Source organism: Ambystoma mexicanum, chromosome 13 (genome assembly GCF_040938575.1).
Source record: "Ambystoma mexicanum isolate Mex_15411 chromosome 13, UKY_AmexF1_1, whole genome shotgun sequence".
NCBI lineage: Eukaryota > Metazoa > Chordata > Amphibia > Caudata > Ambystomatidae > Ambystoma > Ambystoma mexicanum.
Window position 1 is genome coordinate 702,085,322 of NC_090938.1, and position 13,015 is coordinate 702,098,336.

The following is a 13,015-nucleotide window of genomic DNA, read 5'->3' on the forward strand; positions in this document are numbered from 1 at the left end:
AAATCCAATCTGATCCACAAGTTCACGCCTTCATCCAATTTACTAATCCTTGCCGCATTTTAGATTGAAGTCCTTCAGCACTTAAGGCATTAAGACCGGTGGGTGTGAATTGCCAGGAGTCTTGGAAGGTTTCCTGAACTTACACCTGCTTTTGTGTTCCACACAACAACAAAAGTGATTGTTGAAACCAAGGCTCAAAGCTTGCACCAGCCATTGGCTAGGGCTAATTGCCTCTCAGTGAGTAAGAAATGGTGCGCTGTGTGTATGTCTAGAATTGAGATGGCAAGTTTGTTTTTTTGGCTAGCTTGGAAATTGAAAGGTGTACCTCAGAGGGAAACTGAAATCTCAGAAAAAGAACTCTTTGGGAGAGCAACGGCGTGGTCTTCAAGCCTTGTCCCACCTCATAAAATTATTTAGAACTTTTAGGTGTCTATATCTGATCAATGTCTGTATGATCAGTGGCGGGTAGAATTTAGCGTTGGTCCTCAAGGAATGTTTGGTAAGTGACATGGTTGTGACCCTTGTTTGTTGATATGTCGGTCCCCTTTCCACAGGCAAGATGGATTCCATTGACAAAAAATGACTTGCACATAGTCTGGTTACACAGGAAAAAGGTGAATTTTCAGATTCCAAACTAAGCTCTTGACGGAGGAAGGTGGGACACCTCCAACTGATGGATACCATTAATGGCCCTAAAGCATGGTCTTTATTTTAATAATAGTGCAATGCAGGGCTGTTATGATGCAAATAATAGTTTATATACTTTATATAGGTATATTTAATCTGTGAACAACACCTTTGGTCAACAGGTGGCTACCGCAGCTTCTTAGAAGGTAAGCTAGTTCCAATCTACAAGGCAAGAGTTTACAAGAATGGAGTGTTTTATTTTTTACATTTTTCATTTGAGATGTGTGTTGCCAAATAGACACCCTCCATGAATAAATAAGTTTTGTTTATATTTATTAAGTGAGGGGGAATTATCGCCATCCTTTAGTCTGTGCTTCTGCAGATTTCCTAGGGCATTGTCGCAGACACAGCCAAGTCCTTGGAATCCTAAAATCACAACCCTCAATAGACACTGTTTCTTTGGTTCACATGGCTGTCTTAGATCCACTGTGCCAAATCTCTAGATTGGTATAACCAAAGCTTTAATAGGCAATGCGTTTTTGGGTCACTTGTCTATGGACCTTTGAAACCACAACTCTGACAATGGAATTCTTCTCTGGTTTGCTTGACTTTGTCAGTGCCAATGTGCTGGAGCTTTAGAGTGTTTGAACCACAATTGTCAGACTTCAATTCTTCTCCTGGATCACTGTCAGTATCACCTCCAAAGGTGGCGGAGCTCCCTAGCATCACTGCGTGCTGCTGCAGGAGCTGTACCCCGACCTGCAGCCTGCCATGCTGAAAAGGTAAGCTGTAGGCATATTACCTGCTGCCTACAAGCCCCTCCACGTTCTATCTCCCCATTTGCCAGCAATCCGAATAGAAAAGGCATTTTTGGCATTTGATCGACCTAATTCAGCTTCAGATGTACTAGCTGAATACATGCTGTGTCTCGAGTGCATTCTGAAGCAGATCCCATTGATAAAATACGGGATACATTGCCTTAAAATGGCCGCCGCTTCAAGTGTTCTCTGCTCCTGACCCCATCCATATTGCCTGCCTGACTTCCTTGCCTGCACCTACCTGCTGATTGGTCACCACCGCCTATGTAAGCCAATCACGCTTTGCCGGGTGGCGATAGCCGGCCCTCGAAGTAAGGCCCTAAAAAGAAGTCTCCCTGCTGACGGTGCTGACCGAGCGTGCCGTGCTGCGGGCGGCATCATGGCATTTTAGCCTGGCTTTGAACCTGTCATCCTCAACGACTGCACAGTGAGACTATTATACTCCCACTGGTCCTGCACACCCGTATTTCTTCGTGCTGCCGATCCAGAGACACTCTTGTCGACCGCATTGACTTGCCATGATTCACTGCATGTGCCTCTCACAGTACTCCACGCTGATCAGCAACACAGCTGATATTCTGCCTCTTTTTGTTAATAAGTCCTGCCCACCACATATGCCTGCACGCTGTAGGCATTGGTAGCATATCTAGTGCCCCGCACAAAATGTAATCTAACAGAAACCATACAGCAACTCCTTTGTGCTGCTACTCGCTGATTGTACTCTGCACCCCTCTCTGAATGTTTTGCAATTACCAAAAGAAGTGAAAATGTACTTGATCTTTACTGCGGATACCCACTGTAGCCTACCTTTGGGGGCCCACATATGATACCCAAGGTATAGTAGGAGATTGTTCACTGCCTCCTGCATGAACTGTATTTGACTTTCAGCATACAGCATTGCCCATTATAGCATGATAGTTCTTCCTGAATCTTAAACTGCTACTGTACCTAGATGTTAACCTCTAGCACACTCTAGTCACAAGTGTTTTTTGGCCTCTGGCACCAAAATTGAATTCAGATCTTAGCACATTGTACTTCCCATGTTTAGCATGATAGAGCTGTGTCTGCCTTCTTCTTAAACTGTATACACATGTTAGCACACTCTAGTCACAAGTGTTTTGGCCACTTGCAATGAAACCAAATCTAGATGTTAGCATGTAGCATCTCCTAGGCAAAGTATACTCTGCCTGCCTTCTAAAATATTACTTAAATACTAGTACAATAATACGCTCCTGCCATAACCTGAAGATGCCCCAGGCCTGCTCCATTAAATCTACTCAGACCCTAATATTCACACTTGCTATCCTTACTATCATGGCCGTTGCTATTAAAACTAACCCCCCCAAGGATGGAAACTCTAGACTCAGGTCTAGACTACCCTGTATCTATGAACCTAAAAGAAACTACCCCAACAACGCCAACAGACAAACCATCTCCCAGCCCAAGATCCTTCGGCCCCTATCAATGAAAACCACCAACTCTTGTGCTAGAACTCCTATCATGACTCATATGATCCAGAATACCACCTCACCCAAACCTTCACCACTACCTAAAGCTAATAGCACTCAAACGCTAACATGGTCCCTCATTAACGCGAGATCAGTGGTAGCCCATGCCACCGAAATCGCAGATATCCTAAATAATGAGAACATGGACCTATTGGCCATAACCGAAATTTGGTTACATAAGGCTGCAGGACCGACTCTTATGTTAGCCGTACCTGATAATTACCAGATGCTTAGAGCAGACCGGCCTAATGCCAGAGGTGGTGGCCTAGCCATCATCTTCAAAACGACCCTTCCTATTAGACTTGCCATGTCAGCACCCTACTCCTCCTGTGAAATACTCCCAGCCAAACTGCCTCTCTCCAACAACCGTACACTAACAATCCACTTGATATACAGGCCACCAGGGCCACTAGGCACCTTCAAAGACGACCTAACTAGTCTTCTAGCCACAACACAAGACCACTCTCAAACACTACTGATGGAAGACTTTAATCTTGGCTTCAATGACACAGATAACAAACATGCTGAAACAATAGCAGCCATGTTAAGTGATCATGGTCTCGCTCAAAAAGTCCTCTCTCCAACTCACATTAAAGGAAGGACCCTTGACTGGGTATCTGAACTAAACTGTAATATTGATATCACCGATATTGTCCCGCAACCATGGACAGATCACTACCTAATGACCTTCTCCGCCACACTATACCTTCTCATCCCCAAGACTATGAACATGCTACCCCCTCTTCCGACTAGAAGTAAGAAGGATATTACTGCTGACAGACTTATACCGCTCCTCCTTCCAGCCATCGCTGGATTGGAAAGTAACACCAACCGAGACATACTAGTAAACACTTTCAATAATGCTATGACCAAGGCACTTGACATGACTGTGCCGGTCAAACTGCGCAAAGCTAGGCAAGAAGCACACTTAAATGCTTGGTTTACTCCCCAACTCAAAGCTTTAAGATTACAAAAAAGAAAGCTCCAGTCTATTTGGCGTCACTCCCCTACTGAAAACAACAAAAACAATCTAACTGAACTGGCCAAACTGTACAAAAAAAGAAATAACTAAAACTAAAAAGAATACCTTCAATGACAGAATTGCCAAAGCCAACTCCAATACCAAAGAACCCTTCTCCATCCTCTGAGAATTGGAATCCCCAATCCAACCGGTAGATAATGCCCCCAAGGACAAGGTATGGTGTACCAAAATACAAAATGCTCTATCCAACAAAATCTCTTCTCTCCAATGTAAAATTGCTCATAAAAAGGCTACACTGCCACCATCCGATATACAACCAACTCAACCCCTTGAGATCAGGACAACTACACCCTTTAATTTCAAGACCATCTCCATAATTGACGCAGAAAAAAATATACTTTCCCTCAAACTGTAATGGCGATACCACCGTGCCGTTCTTACTTAAAATCTTGGATAGAGCGGCCTACATACAAATCCAAGACTACCTGGAAGTCAACCACCTACTAGGCTCACAGCATCTGGCTTCCGCCCCCTCCACGGCACGGAAACAGCTTTGCTAGACCTTAAGACACAAATTGAAGAACTAGAGGACAACGGAAAAACAGCTCTGCTACTCCTACTGGACTTGTCGGCAGCCTTTGACTTGGTGGATCATGCTGTTTTATGCAACCACCTTAAATCTGCCGCCAACTTCGCTGCAGAGGCTATAGCCTGGATCCAATCCTTCTTAGCCAACCGCACCATGAAAGTCTTCTCCACCTCAGCCTCCGCTGACCCTATCAAAATTACCTGTGGTGTCCCACAGGGATCTTGCGTCTCCCCGACCATGTACAACATCTTCACCAAGCCTTTGTTTGACAAGTTGGACAGACTGTCTGTCACCTACACTAACTATGCAGATGACACCCAGATCCTCATACGCCTTTCGGGCAACTTTGAGGCTGACTCAGCCTTGGTGAACAAAATCTACTCCATCATTCAGGCATGGATGGCATCACATGGCCTCTGCCTGAACGATGAGAAAACAGAGCTACTAATCCTAGGCTCGGAAACTAACATCAAAAAGCTAGGCCCAAACTACACATCCTTCAACATTGATAACAATACCATCAAGGTGATGTCTGCGGTTAAAACTCTAGGATTCTACTTGGACTCCTCTCTCACACTCAAAAAGCAAGTCAACTCCCTAGCCTCCACTACAACCTATACCTGCAAACTAATCCGTGCCTCTAGACTGTATCTGTCCAACGCTAGCTGTATCACCCTAGCCAATGCTCTTATTATGTCACAACTTGATTACTGCAATGCACTGTACTCGGGAGCCAACAAATACATCACAGATAAAATTCAAAGATTGCAGAATAATGCCCTAAGAGCAGTGTTGGATGTCCCCTACAGGGAGCAAATCACCAAATTTAGAAGAGGTTAACTGGCTGAAAATAACGGATAGAATCCTCCTTAAAACAACTTCTCTTACCTCCAAATGCCTGAACAACTAGCACCTCCTTATCTAGTGGAAAAAGTCACCAGGAGAACAATGACCCGTCCCACTAGATCTTCTAACACATCTCTGCTGGAGATTCTCAGGTTTAAACATTCGACTGCCGGAGGAACTAGCTTCCCTGTAAAAGCTGCGCAATGTTGGAATAAGCTACCTCTTGACCTTAGACTAGAACAACCCTATCCCACATTCAGACATAAGGTACTTAAATGGTTGCGCACTAACGACTCCTAACCTGATTCACCTTACTCCTACCACTCTGGCTTGCACCTGACCCCCGCATCTGACTAGTCACACTGTACCATAGCCGATTATGTATATAAAAATCTGCATGACAATGTCTCCTTGGCCCTCCAAGGCTACACCTCTGTATTATATGTATTTATGCACCTGTTGTACTTACTGTTATGCACCTGTTTATGCTATGTAACGAAGCTATAAGACTTCATGTACTGTCTGCGCCCGGCTACCCAAGGGTTTGGTGCACATTACCAAATAAATAAACAAACAAACCCACCCCGTATCTATCCCCCTTACGCTTTCTATGCCTAGCAACTAATTTTGGGCTTTTTCCATTTCTACTTGTACTGCTTTACAACGGCGGGCTCTACAGTGGTGCCATGATGTTCCCTCGTCAGGTCACAGAGGACAGAACGCTATATTGGAGTTATTGTCCAGGCAATTCTGGTGGCCTAATATGTGCCAGGACACTAGATTGTATGTTATGTCCTGTCCTATATGTGCTTCCAATAGGATCTCTAGACAGAAGCCATTAGGTCTTCTGCAACAAGTCAAACTGCCTTCTCGACCTTGGGAACAGATCTCAATGGATTTTATTGTAGATCTGCCTGTTTCTAATCATTGTTCAGCTATCATGGTGACCATTGATTCTTACAGCACATTGGCACATTTCACAGCCTCTTCTGGTGTTCCTTCGGCACCTACTACAGCCAGCATTTTTCTAAAGGAGATTGTTCGATTACATGGTGTACCCCAAACCATCATCTCTGATAGAGGAGTACAATTCACTTCTAAGTTTTGGACATCATTGTGTGTGCAAATGGGTATCAACAGGGCACTCTCATCCGGCTACCATCCACAAACCAATGGTCAGACAGAGAGTAAACGCCACCCTGGAACAATACCTCTATTGTTATTGCTCTCTAACCCAAGATGAATGGGCAGACTTTCTGGCCATGGCAGAATTTTTTTATAATAATGCCACACATTCTGCCATAAGGATGAGCCCTTTTTATTGCACATATGAGTTTAATCCTCAACATATTCCGCTAAATTCCATTCCGACCATGAATTCTCCATCTGTGGATGCCTTGGTGACATCTTTGAAGCAGATACATAAAGATACCTTGGAGTCCTTGAAGACAAGTCTGCAGACCAATAAGCGGTATGCCGATCGACACCGCAATCCCAACCTGGACTGGAAGATTGGCTCTCTTGTTTGGTGGTCTACCAAGTTCTTGCCTAAATGGGTACATCAAGGGAAATGTGTACCTCAATTTATTGGTTCTTTTCCTATCATCTCTAAGATCAACCCAGTAGCCTTCAAGTTGAAGTTGCCTCATTCGCTTCGGAGAGTGCATCCAGTATTCCATACGTCCCTCCTTAAGGCATACATTAAGGACCTTTTGGAAGAACTCCCCCAGTTGTGACTCCTACTGATCAACCTGATCCTGAAGTCTACGAGGTGGGTTGATTAGTGGATTCAAGATACAAAAGTGGTTCCTTGCAGTATCTAGTTCACTGGAAGGGCTATTCGAAGTCAGAAAGGACATGGGAGCCTGTACACCACCTCAGTGCTCCCCGCCTTGTTCGGCGCTTTCACCTGCTTTACCTGGCCAAACCTGGTGGAAGAGGGTGACAAAGGGGGTATACTGTTACTTTCCGCCCTTGGCGGCTTTGAAAGAGATGGAGTTTGAACAGTTCTGTGCACTAGACCGTGGTTAGCGGTCTAGTCTCCTTCCAATATGGCCGACGGATGTTTATAGGCAATCGCTTCCGGATACTTCCTTGCGTTGTATCCGTCTGGAAGCCGCTCCGTTTGTGGCCATTTCTTGGCTGCGCTCGCATTTTGCCTGTTGTGCATTTCTTTCGTGTTTTTCGCTCTTTAGACTTTCTCTCCTACGTTTCCGCATCAGACCTCATCTGTATTCTATTTCTAACTTTCTTGTTATTCCCCGGTGTTTGTTCGATTTGTGCCTGGACTCTTTCTGCTCTGGTTAGCGTTTGTCTTTCTCTACCTTGCTTGTCTTTTTTCCATTTCCTCGTTCTTTTATATCTCTCTGCCTTTTCATTTGTTTATTTCCTTTTATACTTGAATTCTATCCATTTATTTATTTATTTGCATGTTGGTACGCTACTCCCTTGACATCTTTTCTCCCGCTTGCCATTATCGGTAACGTTCCGTGACTCCGCCCTTTTGGGGTTGGTGTTACGGTACGTGTGGGTCTCTTTTTCACTTCTTTCAATATTTTATTTATCACTTACCTGTACCTCTTACCTGCCTAGCGCTGGTTGGCATCTTTCTCTGTATTATTCCGTTGACAGCTGATCTTCTGTTTTTCTGTGCTGTATATTCGTTTTCCCTTTCTGCTTCCTCTGCCTTCTCTTTGGCGGGTCATTTTTTTCTCCTCCCGTCTTTCTTATGATGGATTACTCCAACAATCCATTGTGTTGCTCCGCTAGGATTCCCATTTATTATTTGGGAAAGAGGACTTGAATAACCTTGAAGAATTGGTACCAGCTATTCATCTTTCAAGAAGGACTTACATCTACTAAAAGGACTGTTCCAATCCTTCGAGGATAAACTCCATCTTGTCCGGGGTTTTTTCTGGCATTGCAAGGCTTTTTCCCCTGGAAGAATTTGGGAGCTTGCTCCTTGGGGGGGCGCCTTGATTCTGCACACTAACAGGACAAGGTGGCCTGCGAGGGAGATTGTCCCTATTTACACAAGAAGAAGGAGTCGAAGGAAAGAAAGAAGGAACAAAGAAAGTAGATTTCAGAAGGGCGTAAATACACCTCTGACGAATCAGGTGAGGAGAGGGAACGGGAGAGTATCTTTAAACGTGACACAAATTCAGGAAATATCTACTTGATGTATTTATTTTTTAACCTATAACCGATGCGTACAATATGCTATAAACGCAATTTGTTACTTTCTTCCTTGCTATCAAAAAAATCCTTTCTGCATCTTTCCAATATTCTCTATAAAATCCCTTTTCAGCATTTTCAGCTCGGCCTGTGCTTCATATTTTCTATATTCAACTTGATTGGTACTACTGCATAGGCCGAGATTATAATCGCAGCCATATATGATTGAACACATTTGAACTGTAGTGCGATAAGTCAAGCCTAGATGACAAACCAAACAACTTCGGGAAAAAAACGGTGGGCGCAATATACCCAGCAACCTACACTCTACGCTTCTAAAAACATTTGTAGCCCTTTTAGCTGCTTACTAACTACACATTGGATACCTAACTATCCATCTCTTGTGGCCACCCATTTGAACCTCCACAATTACAGCCCAGGTTAATTTTCACTCAATACGAGTGCATGCACGATACAACCATAGCCATTTTGTCCTAAAGTCTGTTTTACGCTTTTTTTTTCGGACCTGGTTACCCATTATGTGAACCTCCAGGTGTTTTGGACGTCAACACCCATGATTCCTGATTCCTGCTCTTTGGTGAAGAATCATTGAAGTTACTACCTCTGCTAACCCTCACCTGTGTAATGCGCCTGTAAAGCACCCTCTGCCATTCCCATGCCCGATATCCTCTTCCACAGGCTTCCGGGTGACTGGTTCTCCCTCCCATAAGCCAATATGGACCCATTTTGGTGCCCATCTACCCAGAATGTCTGTCTCTTGGCAGAAAGCTGAAGCCATATTAATAAACCCATTTCTTTCCTAATCCTTCACTGATTCACCACCCCCTCACCATCTTAAATACTTATATCAACTAGCATAGAATCCTGGTAATTAACTTGCTTCTCCAGCATGGGGTCTGGCCTGGATTCACATGCTCATGAATGTTCCCCGTCGTCAGGCTGGGAATCCTCGGTAAAGAAAAAATCAGTTTAGTTTCTGAACTATCTATCTACTAGTAACCAATCACTGGTCTCTGGGTCATACTGCCCCCAGGCAATGACTGCCCTCTACCTAAGCCACTCCTCTGGCAGCCATCTTCAGATTTCTACCACACGTTCAAGTGTTGGGAGTCCTTGTGCTATAGCTCTCGAGCTTTTACTGCGTTTTGCGTTTTTTCGAAGAACTTTTCTACGCCCCTCAAGGGTGAATTTTCATCGAGTTCTCACTTCTTGGAGGATTCCGGAAGATCTTCGAGGCCTACACCGCGTGGTCATGGCCCAGGACAAAGGGAACACAACGCCAGGATCCAAGCTGTTCAGGAGCTGCCCTGGATGTGGATTACAGAATGTCTTCAAGGAAGATGAGCACTCCCAGTGCCTCTACTGCCTTCACGACGACAAATCACATGTGGAGAAGGACTGTGCGTTCTGTAAGAACATGTCCGACCAGACAATGAGGGATTGTCGTACTCGACTCACCAACTGGCTGCAGGGGAAGAGCCCAGCAGCAGGTGAGAAGAAGTCGTCCAAGCGGTCTTCTAAGAACTTTGAGGGCGTTCCAGCGACGGGGGCCCAATAAAAGGCAAAGCACCGCAAGTCCGCGTGCACCGGGAGCGCCAATGGTTCGGGCTCCTTGGCTGCCAGGCAGGGCGCGATGTCACCGATGCCATCATCCACGAGCCAGCGCTCTGGCTCGGTGAAGAGGAAGTCGGAGAACCCGGGTAAGCTTCGGGAGAAGCCCGATCGATGCCGACGTAGACGGCTGAAGGGGAGCGAGGCAGCGACCCCCCCCCTAAGGTGAAGGCCTCGGGCGCACCCAAGATCGTGAAGGACCCGATTCACCCGGCCAAGGCCTCGATCGAAGGAGTTGTGGCGGCCCTTGTGAAGCCTGTGGAGGCGACTGCCGGGCCTAGAGTTTCCCTGCCACCCCAGAGGGAATCATCTTTTCAGCCTATCGAGAAGACCCCCGTGAAGCCCCAGGAAGGGAATTGGGGGGGCACAGTAGGCATAACGAACACAGATACCACCTCCGAAGATGAGCTGGCGAGCATCCAAAAGATCCTGGTCAAGAAGTGCGAGGAAGTCAGGTCTTATGTGAGGGATCCCGACGAGACTGACAAAGAGAGCAACGGTGGGGCCGACGAGGAGCAACGGGTCACGGAGGGATCGGAGGACCCCCGCACCGCAGCCTTCGCTCCCGTTGCAACCGATGCCCATGCCACAGGACAATTCAGGAGCAATCTTGATGGCTATACAGACCCTGTGTACGGAGATTAGGACAAGGTTGCCCTTACCCCCAGCGGACAACCCAGCGACGCCTGGACCATCGGGGAGCCCACCGAACAAGCGGAGGCAAACCCATCCCCCTCCTCCTTTCCAGCCTTCACCTCCATCCCCTGCACCGAGGGATGAGAGGGGAACAGAGAGGGCGACGACGGGGACGGACGACGACGGGACGGACCTCCCATCACCCCCTCCCGACGAAATTGGCTCCTTCCACTCCATGATCGCCAGGGCATCGGAGCTCTTCCAGCTCTGCCCCGAAGAACAGAAGTAGGAGGGGTTCCTCTACCAACGACGGGAGGCCAAGAGGAAGACTATCAAGTGGTAAGAATAGCTAGGGGCACAGGCTAACCCAGCCAATTTTGAATACATTTTAAGGATTACTCCTGCATAAAAACACTTATCTATGCCAGGGGGCCACCGGTAAGTTATGCAAGTGCTCACTGACCCTCTACACAGTCCGGACTAAACTTCACCAGTTTACTCGAGGTCGCTAGTAGGTTCGAGTCCTGCAGTTTCGCAGTACTCCGGCTCTCAGCGGCTGCAGTGGAGAACGATCCTCTGTGACGGGAGAGTTGCCTTTTCTCAGCTTCCGAAGGAGATTTGAAGAAAATTCTGGTGCAGCTGGCTTCATGGCACAGGAGAGCAGAACAGCAGGGGATCTATACTATAGCGACTGTCACCACCAGGTAGTGACGTGGGAATCGTGGATGCGGGCAGCGTTGCACACTCTCCTAATTTGGGACCCAGTAGAGCTAGTTTTGCGGAATTTGGTGGGAGAATGCATGGGACCACAAGCAAGCAGTGCCCCAAGTCTCAGGTCTGCACTTGAGACAGCGGCAGAGATGTGGATTACACTGAGGTAGAGCTGGACAGTTCACTGGATGGCCCTGGAACACTTCTGAGGGGGCTCGTCCGGTGGGTAAGCAGGGGGCATCGAGAGTAGTTGTTCCCACTACTCCAAAGGGGCAAAGCACCTTGGCAGGCCTTCTTGATCAAAGAAGAAAGCAGGGTCTGACGGGACAGCAGAGGGCGAAGGGTGCCAAAGCCTTCCAAAGTGTCTCCAGCGGTTTCACCAGTCTGTTTCTTTGTTTAGGAGACTTGGCTCCTTCTGTAGTTCTGTGAGAACACAGGTGATCGACCTGGAATTGCTGCAGAGCCCCTTCTCTTATACAAGATTAGCTTTGTGCCAAAATCAAGGACTTCCAATAGAAGATCTGCTCTCTTGCAGGCATCCCAGATGTGGACCAACCACAGCGGTCTGCCGTTCCGTCACTCCAGATATCCTGGCACCAGTAGTGTGGATTGGAACTAGACCGTTCCAGCCCTCTTCCTGGGCACACATATGTGACGGGCAGAAGCCCACAAAAGAGATCGGTTTTCGCTGGAGGCTGCATGCCCAAATAAGGAAAACCTGGGTTACTCGACCTGGGTGAAGGCAAGGGACAAAATGACCATGGGACAGAACAAAAGACTTTGTGGCTCTGCCATTTTCAGACCTGGCCATAGTCTTGAGCCAAACGCAGTTAACACGGTTTAACTCAGTAAAAAGAAGTAAAACATAATTAAAAGTAACTGCTGCCACCAGCTCCTCCGAGGCACACTTCTACAGTCACCAAAAAATCTTTTGAGGGTGTTTAGGGCCATAAAACAAAAAGGGACCCTAGCGCACAGTATTGGAAGGTACATTGTGTACTGTTAAAAAGTTACCAAGAAATTGCAAAATAGTTAAAGACTAAGGGAAACATAGTTTCCCTGTACTGATCGTCTGAAGGACGTGTCAGTTTCCCCATAACAAGTGAGCAAAAGCCTAGCGGAGTTCAGCTGAAGGCTGGGCTCCACTGGAAAATGTCAGGTTAGGATAGCCAAATAAAAGCAAAAGGTTTGGGGGGGGTCCATAAATGGAAGGAAAATTGCACATAAATGAAATCTTTCCTAACAGTCAGGAGTGCCAAAAAAGCATGCATCTGTATATTTCTTTCTGCATCCTCGGGTACATCGAAAAAAATTACACCTGCTACCTACTTTCCAGATCTTAATTATTTTTCCATACAATTAGAACTACTTACCTTCTCTTCTTGGCACGTATTGATATCTTCTACTCTACTTTTACCTCTTATGCTCTAGTAGCTGCCTTCGTTAATTAATTTACTTCTGTTGGATATACTGCTTTGAGATCTATGCCTTA